Consider the following 9,409-nt stretch of genomic DNA (forward strand, 5'->3'; position numbering starts at 1 on the left):
TCTAGCCACCCTTCTTTCCCTCCCCTACTCCCTCTACCCACCCCTTTCTCCCTCTACTCCCTCCACCCAACTTCTCTCCAATGGGGGCTGCAGGTAGCCTTGTGGTTAGAGCGTTGGGCCAGAAACCGGAAGGTTACTGGATCGAATCCCAGAGCTGACAAGTTACAAATATGTCATTCTGCCCCTGAACAAAGCAGTTAACCCACTGTTCCCCGGTAGGCTGTCAATGTAAATAAGAATTTGTTCTTGGTTAAATAAATACAAATTATCTCCCTCATCTACCCACCCTTGTTTCACTCCCCTACTCCCTCTATCACCCTTGCCTCTCTCTACTCCCTCAAACCTCCCTTCTCTCCCTCCCCAACTCCCACCCTTCTCTCCCTCCCCTACTCCCTCTACCCACCCTTCTTACCATATACCATATACCATATACTTACTCCATCTCTTTCCTTATCCTCCTCTGTTAGAAAATTAGACTAACAGAGGAGTCGGCAATAGATGGCTATTGCTGACTCCTCTGTTAGTCTAATTTTCTTGCCCTGCTTCCCCCTTTTCCGGTGTGTGTGTGTGTGTACACACACACACACACACACACACACACACACACACACACACACACACACACACACACACACACACACACACACACACACACACACAGACACACACATACACACGATGGAAGGAAGATCCACCACCAAACCAGATTAGTTTGTTCCCCCCTCCCTCCCCCTGTTTGTTTTTCCTGACTTTCCATCCCTTTTTTCTCTCCTCTCCTTCTCTCCCTCTCTGGGGAATATTGACTGTATTTGCACACAAGCAAAAGGGCTGGAACACTGGACTGTCGTTCTGGAACACTGAACTGTGTCAATGTGTGGGATGGTTAAGCCACTAAAGTCCTCAAAGTATTGTGAAATATAAAGTAATGGATTAACCTTCCATGGACAATATATCTGTTTCACCAAGGAGCAAGGGAATATTAAGTCAGAACAATGACCAGCAAAGCTAACATATTTTGTTAATATATATATATATATTTTTTTTTTTTATGTATTTCACCTTTATTTAACCAGGTAGGCTAGTTGAGAACACCTTTATTTAACCAGGTAGGCTAGTTGAGAACACCTTTATTTAACCAGGTAGGCTAGTTGAGAACACCTTTATTTAACCAGGTAGGCTAGTTGAGAACACCTTTATTTAACCAGGTAGGCTAGTTGAGAACACCTTTATTTAACCAGGTAGGCTAGTTGAGAACACCTTTATTTAACCAGGTAGGCTAGTTGAGAACACCTTTATTTAACCAGGTAGGCTAGTTGAGAACACCTTTATTTAACCAGGTAGGCTAGTTGAGAACACCTTTATTTAACCAGGTAGGCTAGTTGAGAACAAGTTGTCATTTACAACTGCGACCTGGCCAAGATAAAGCAAACACAATAGAAAAAAGGCTACTGTGTGTGCAAATGGCATGAGGAGGTAAGGCAATAAATAGGCCATTTTTATTTATTTATTTTATTTCACCTTTATTTAACCAGGTAGGCTAGTTGAGAACAAGTTCTCATTTGCAACTGCGACCTGGCCAAGATAAAGCATAGCAGTGTGAGCATACAACAAAGAGTTACACATGGAGTAAACAATTAACAAGTCAATAACACAGTAGAAAACAAAGGGGGGGTCTATATACAATGTGTGCAAAAGGCATGAGGAGGTAGGCAAATAATTACAATTTTGCAGATTAACACTGGAGTGATAAAAGATCAGATGGTCATGTACAGGTAGAGATATTGGTGTGCAGAAGAGCAGAAAAGTAAATAAATAAAAACAGTATGGGGATGAGGTAGGTGAAAAGGGTGGGCTATTTACCAATAGACTATGTACAGCTGCAGCGATCGGTTAGCTGCTCAGATAGCTGATGTTTGAAGTTGGTGAGGGAGATAAAAGTCTCCAACTTCAGCGATTTTTGCAATTCGTTCCAGTCACAGGCAGCAGAGTACTGGAACGAAAGGCGGCCAAATGAGGTGTTGGCTTTAGGGATGATCAGTGAGATACACCTGCTGGAGCGCGTGCTACGGATGGGTGTTGCCATCGTGACCAGTGAGCTGAGATAAGGCGGAGCTTTACCTAGCATAGACTTGTAGATGACCTGGAGCCAGTGGGTCTGGCGACGAATATGTAGCGAGGGCCAGCCGACTAGAGCATTGGTGGGTGGTATAAGGTGCTTTAGTGACAAAACGGATGGCACTGTGATAGACTGCATCCAGACTGCATCCAGTTTGCTGAGTAGAGTGTTGGAAGCCATTTTGTAGATGACATCGCCGAAGTCGAGGATCGGTAGGATAGTCAGTTTTACTAGGGTAAGCTTGGCGGCTTGAGTGAAGGAGGCTTTGTTGCGGAATAGAAAGCCGACTCTTGATTTGATTTTCGATTGGAGATGTTTGATATGAGTCTGGAAGGAGAGTTTGCAGTCTAGCCAGACACCTAGGTACTTATAGACGTCCACATATTCTAGGTCGGAACCATCCAGGGTGGTGATGCTAGTCGGGCATGCAGGTGCAGGCAGCGACCGGTTGAAAAGCATGCATTTGGTTTTACTAGCGTTTAAGAGCAGTTGGAGGCCACGGAAGGAGTGTTGTATGGCATTGAAGCTTGTTTGGAGGTTAGATAGCACAGTGTCCAAAGACGGGCCGAAAGTATATAGAATGGTGTCGTCTGCGTAGAGGTGGATCAGGGAATCGCCCGCAGCAAGAGCAACATCATTGATATACACAGAGAAAAGAGTCGGCCCGAGAATTGAACCCTGTGGCACCCCCATAGAGACTGCCAGAGGACCGGACAGCATGCCCTCCGATTTGACACACTGAACTCTGTCTGCAAAGTAATTGGTGAACCAGGCAAGGCAGTCATCCGAAAAACCGAGGCTACTGAGTCTGCCGATAAGAATATGGTGTTTGACAGAGTCGAAAGCCTTGGCAAGGTCGATGAAGACGGCTGCACAGTACTGTCTTTTATCGATGGCGGTTATGATGTCGTTTAGTACCTTGAGTGTGGCTGAGGTGCACCCGTGACCGGCTCGGAAACCAGATTGCACAGCGGAGAAGGTACGGTGGGATTCGAGATGGTCAGTGACCTGTTTGTTGACTTGGCTTTCGAAGACCTTAGATAGGCAGGGCAGGATGGATATAGGTCTGTAACAGTTTGGGTCCAGGGTGTCTCCCCCTTTGAAGAGGGGGATGACTGCGGCAGCTTTCCAATCCTTGGGGATCTCAGACGAGATGAAAGAGAGGTTGAACAGGCTGGTAATAGGGGTTGCGACAATGGTGACAGATAGTTTCAGAAATAGAGGGTCCAGATTGTCAAGCCCAGCTGATTTGTACGGGTCCAGGTTTTGCAGCTCTTTCAGAACATCTGCTATCTGGATTTGGGTAAAGGAGAACCTGGAGAGGCTTGGGCGAGGAGCTGCGGGGGGGGCGGAGCTGTTGGCCGAGGTTGCAGTAGCCAGGCGGAAGGCATGGCCAGCCGTTGAGAAATGCTTATTGAAGTTTTCGATAATCATGGATTTATCAGTGGTGACCGTGTTACCTAGCCTCAGTGCAGTGGGCAGCTGGGAGGAGGTGCTCTTGTTCTCCATGGACTTCACAGTGTCCCAGAACTTTTTGGAGTTGGAGCTACAGGATGCAAACTTCTGCCTGAAGAAGCTGGCCTTAGCTTTCCTGACTGACTGCGTGTATTGGTTCCGGACTTCCCTGAACAGTTGCATATCACGGGGACTATTCGATGCTATTGCAGTCCGCCACAGGATGTTTTTGTGCTGGTCGAGGGCAGTCAGGTCTGGGGTGAACCAAGGGCTGTATCTGTTCTTAGTTCTGCATTTTTTGAACGGAGCATGCTTATCTAAAATGGTGAGGAAGTTACTTTTAAAGAATGACCAGGCATCCTCAACTGACGGGATGAGGTCAATGTCCTTCCAGGATACCCGGGCCAGGTCGATTAGAAAGGCCTGCTCACAGAAGTGTTTTAGGGAGCGTTTGACAGTGATGAGGGGTGGTCGTTTGACTGCGGCTCCGTAGCGGATACAGGCAATGAGGCAGTGATCGCTGAGATCCTGGTTGAAGACAGCGGAGGTGTATTTGGAGGGCCAGTTGGTCAGGATGACGTCTATGAGGGTGCCCTTGTTTACAGAGTTAGGGTTGTACCTGGTGGGTTCCTTGATGATTTGTGTGAGATTGAGGGCCATAGTAGCGAAGTAATTACAGTTTAGAAAATTAACACTGGAGTGATAGACATAGAAGCACCAAAGGACAGATACATAACCCCATAACCAGATACCAACAGCCAATACTGTACGAGGCAACTATAGATATCATCCTATCACATGTCATTATTTATCTTCAGTGTACATTGACCGCTTCCTGTGACTATGCAAAAGGGTCGGTGTACAAGGGAACAGTTTTCATCACTCGGACCACAAATAGGAGCCATGCTGATAATATGACTCCTTCAGACCGAAAAGAGGAGAAGTGTCTTCTTTACTTTACTGAGGCACACATCCTTGAGTTCCTGGTCATTCCTTGCACACCGTTCACTTCTTCTTCCCTCCAAAAAACAATCCTTCTGTCCAGACTCATGGGTAAAACTCATATTAGGTTGACTCTATGGGCTAAACTCCTATTAGGTTGACTCTATGGGCTAAACTCCTATTAGGTTGACTCTTATGGGCTAAACTCCTATTAGGTTGACTCTATGGGCCAAACTCCGATTCGGTTAACTCTATTGGCTAAACACATATTAGGTTAAGTCTATGGGCTAAACTCATATTCGGTTAACTCTATGGGCTAAACTCCTATTCGGTTAACTCTATGGGCTAAAATCATAGGTTAACAATATTGGCTAAACTCCTAGGTTAAGTCTATGGGCAACTGGATCCTGGACTTCCTGACGAGCGCCCCCAGGTGGTAAGGGCAGGTAACAACACATCAGCCACTCTGATCCTCAACACGGGGCCCCTCAGGGGTGCGTTCTCAGTCCCCTCCTGTACTACCTGTTCACTCATGACTGCACAACCAGGCATGACTCCAACACCATCATTAAGATTGCTGATGACACAACAGTGGTAGGCCTGACCACTGACAAAAATGAGACAGCCTATAGAGAGGAGGTAAGAGACCTGATCGTGTGGTTCCAGGGTAACAACTTCTCCCTCAACGTGACCAAGAAAAAGGAGATAATTGTGGACTACATGAAAAAAAGGACCGAGCATGTCCCCATTCTCATCGACTGGGCTGTAGTGGAGCAGGTTGAGAGCTTCAAGTTCCTTGACGTCCACATCACCAACAAACTAACATGGTCCAAGCACACCAAGACAGTCGTGAAGAGGGCACAACAAAACCTATTCACCCTCAGGAGACTGAAAAGATTTGGCATGGGTCCTCAGATCCAATAACTCTACCTACATGTACATATTGACACCGGTACCCCCTTGTAAATGGCCCCGCTATTGTTATTTACTGCTGCTCTTTAATTATTTGTTATTCTTATCTGTAATTTTTTTTGGGGGGGGTATTTTCTAAAAACTGAATTGTTAGTTAAGGGCTTGTAAGTATTTCACTGTAAGGTCTGAACCAGTTGTATTCGGCACATGTGACAAATACAATTATATTTGATTGGAAGTCTATCCTTCCTGTTTGGCCCTGTCCGGGGGTGTCCTCGGATGGGGCCACAGTGTCTCCTGACCCCTCCTGTCTCAGCCTCCAGTATTTATGCTGCAGTAGTTTATGTGTCGGGGGGCTGGGGTCAGTTTGTTATATCTGGAGTACTTCTCCTGTCCTATTCGGTGTCCTGTGTGAATCTAAGTGTGCGTTCTCTAATTCTCTCCTTCTCTCTTTCTTTCTCTCTCTCGGAGGACCTGAGCCCTAGGACCATGCCCCAGGACTACCTGACATGATGACTCCTTGCTGTCCCCAGTCCACCTGGCCATGCTGCTGTTCCAGTTTCAACTGACCTGAGCCCTAGGACCATGCCCCAGGACTACCTGACATGATGACTCCTTGCTGTCCCCAGTCCACCTGGCCATGCTGCTGCTCCAGTTTCAACTTCCACCTGACTGTGCTGCTGCTCCAGTTTCAACTGTTCTGCCTTATTATTATTCGACCATGCTGGTCATTTATGAACATTTGAACATCTTGGCCATGTTATGTTATAATCTCCACCCGGCACAGCCAGAAGAGGACTGGCCACCCCACATAGCCTGGTTCCTCTCTAGGTTTCTTCCTAGGTATTGGCCTTTCTAGGGAGTTTTTCCTAGCCACCGTGCTTCTACACCTGCATTGCTTGCTGTTTGGGGTTTTAGGCTGGGTTTCTGTACAGCACTTTGAGATATCAGCTGATGTACGAAGGGCTATATAAATAAATGTGATTTGATTTGATTTGATATGGGCTAAACTCATAGGTTAAGTCTATAGGCTAAACTCATAGGTTAAGTCTATAGGCTAAACTCATAGGTTAACTATGGGCTAAACTCAACTTAACATCTGCACATTTACGCTACTGATCAGCTGGAAATCGCAAAATCCTCTCATTCCACACACACTATCATGCCAACATCAGTTAGCAGTCAAAACAAGACCATTTTCTAACAGCTAACTGCTGATTAGCCTACTAGCACATCTTCTCTTCAGCCCTCACATGGAGAAATACTGCTTTAGCCTTTCCTGAGTCAGCTGCTGCTGATTAGCGCTGGCTGCTACAGTAAACAATCAGTCAATGAAGAGCCCTCCTTGGAGAGACAGCACTGTCACTGCCTAACTAGACTCCCTTCAGAAACACTGTGGATTGCTGCTGTGCGTGGGCGCTAATGAGTAGCTGTTGATTGAAACAGCCTAGCATTTGAGTGCTAATGCTACGCTAGGAGGAGCTACACTACCTGTCAAATACACAAGCATTGCTAAATGCTAATCATATGGGCAACTTGGCAAAGCTTGCGGTCCTGTTGGACATGTTACATGCTATGTGTACACGTGTTTAGCATACTGTGTCTCTATCGTGTAGCTGTAGCGTGTATTGACATGCATTTGTAGTTGTTCAAAACAAATAAGTTAGATTCTTTGAAGGCGTTCCGGGTCTTTGTCGTGCTTTTCATCTGCAGCATGAAATCAAATAAAATTTTATTGGCCAAATAGTTAGCAGATGTTAATGCGAGTGAGGCGAAATGCTTGTGCTTCTAGTTCCGACAGTGCAGTAATATCTAACAAGTAATCTAACAAATTCACAGTGACTACCTTAAACACACAAATGTAAAGGGATGAATAAGACTATGTACATATAAATATATGGATGAGCGATGGCCGTGCGGCATAGGCTAGATGCAGTAGATGGTATAGAATACAGTATATACATATGAGATGAGTAATGTAGGATACGTAGACATTAAAGTGGCATTATTTAAAGTGATTAGTAGCGGCAGGTAGCCTAGTGGTTAGAGCGTTGGGCCAGTAACCGAAAGGTTGCTAGATCGAATCCCTGAGCTGACAAGGTGAAAATCTGTTGTTCTGCCCCTGAACAAGGCAGTTAACCCACTGTTCCTGGGCCATCATTGTAAATAAGAATATGTGCTTAACTTTTTAGTGACAGGGGGCAGTATTCGGAAATTCGGATGAATGACGTGCCCAAAGTAAACTGCCTGTTACTCAGGCCCAGAAGCTAGGATATGCATGTACTTGGTAGAATTGGCTAGAAAACACCCTGACGTTTCTGAAGCTGTAAAAATCATGTCTGTGAGTATAACAGAACAGATATGGCAGGCAAAAACTCAAGGAATATCCATCCAGGAAGTGGGATTTGTTTGATGCGAGTGGTTTTCCATTGAATGCCTATTTACTATGTAATTGGTTAGGGCCCAGATTGCAGTTTCTATGGCTTCCACTAGATGTCAACAGTCTTTAGGCATGGTTTCAGGTTTGTTTTCTGAAAAACGACGAAGAAAAATTACTTTTTGGTTAGGGGACTGGGGAAGCATGCATTACTGGTTTGCGCGCGTGACCGAGTGCGCGCCCTTCGTTCTTTTTCCTTTCTATTGTCTGGTTGAAATATTATCGATTATTTCTATAATTGACACCGAGGATTAGTTATAAACATCGTTTGACATGTTTCAACGAACTTTACCGGTACTATTAGGATGTAGTCGTCTGCATGTTTGACCGCCTTTGAGCCAGTGGAATACTGAACAAAACACGTCAACAAAAGAGTTTTTGGGATATAAATAGGGACTTTATCGAACAAAACTACCATTTATTGTGTAACTGGGACCCTTTTGATTGCAATCAGATGAAGATCTTCAAAGGTAAGTGATTCATTTTATAGCGATTTCTGACTTTCGTGACTCATCTGCTTGGTTGGAAAATGTTTGCATGTTTTTGTGCGCGAGGCGCTGTCCTCAGAAAATCACATGTTATGCTTTAGCCGTAAGGCCTTTTTGAAATCTGACAAAGCGTCTGGATTAACACGAAGTTAATCTTCTAACCGATGTATAACACTTGTTTTTTCATGAATGTTTATTATTACTATTTCTGTCATTTGAATTTGGATCTCTGCAATTTCAAAGGATGTTGTCGAGGTGGGTCACTAGCGGCACGCCTGCGCCAAAGAGGTTTAACTGACTTGTCTAGTTAAATAAATAAAAAACTTTATTAAATCCATTTATTACATTTATAAAATTCAACATACCAATTAGGAAAAAAAACCCATTGGCCTTTATGGTTGTGAGATCTGGGGTCTGTTCATCAACAAGTTCTGGGGTCTGCTCAGCATTCACAAAATGGTACAATCACCAAATTGTGACTCTGCATGCAGAATTCTGAAAAAACATCCTCTGTGTACAGCGTAAAATACCAAATAACACATGCCGAGCAGAATTAGGCCAATACCCGCTGATTATCAAAATCCAGAAAAGAGATTCTACAACTGTCTAAAAGGAAGCGATTCCCAAACGTTCCATAACAAAGCCATCACCTACAGAGAAATTAAGCTGGAGAAGAGCCCGCCAAGCAAGAATGGTCATGGGCTCTGTTCACAAACACAAACAGACCCCACAGAGATAGAAACACAATTAGACCCAACCAAACCATAAGAAAACAAAACGATATTACTTGACACATTAGAAATAATTACAAAAAAACTGAGCAAGCTAGAATGCTATTTGGCCCTAAATAGAGAGTACACAGCGGCAGAATACCTGACCACTGTGACTGACCCAACATTAAGGAAAGCTTGACTATGTACAGACTCAGTGAGCATAGCCCTTGCTATTGAGAAAGGCCGCCGTAGGCAGACATCTCTCTCTCTCTTCTCTCTCTCTCTCTCTCTGTCTCTCTCTCCGTCTCTCCCTCCTCCTCCTCTCTCTCCACCTCTCACTCTCTCC

The 9,409-nt window shown here is 44.8% G+C and overlaps 1 pseudogene; it reads right to left on the reverse strand.

Annotated features, from left to right (window-relative positions):
* LOC109891379 (plexin-A1-like) overlaps positions 1–9,409 on the reverse strand; it is a 370,611-nt pseudogene that overhangs the window by 123,602 nt on the left and 237,600 nt on the right.

Source organism: Oncorhynchus kisutch, linkage group LG5 (assembly GCF_002021735.2).
Source record: "Oncorhynchus kisutch isolate 150728-3 linkage group LG5, Okis_V2, whole genome shotgun sequence".
NCBI classification, from domain to species: Eukaryota; Metazoa; Chordata; class Actinopteri; order Salmoniformes; family Salmonidae; genus Oncorhynchus; species Oncorhynchus kisutch.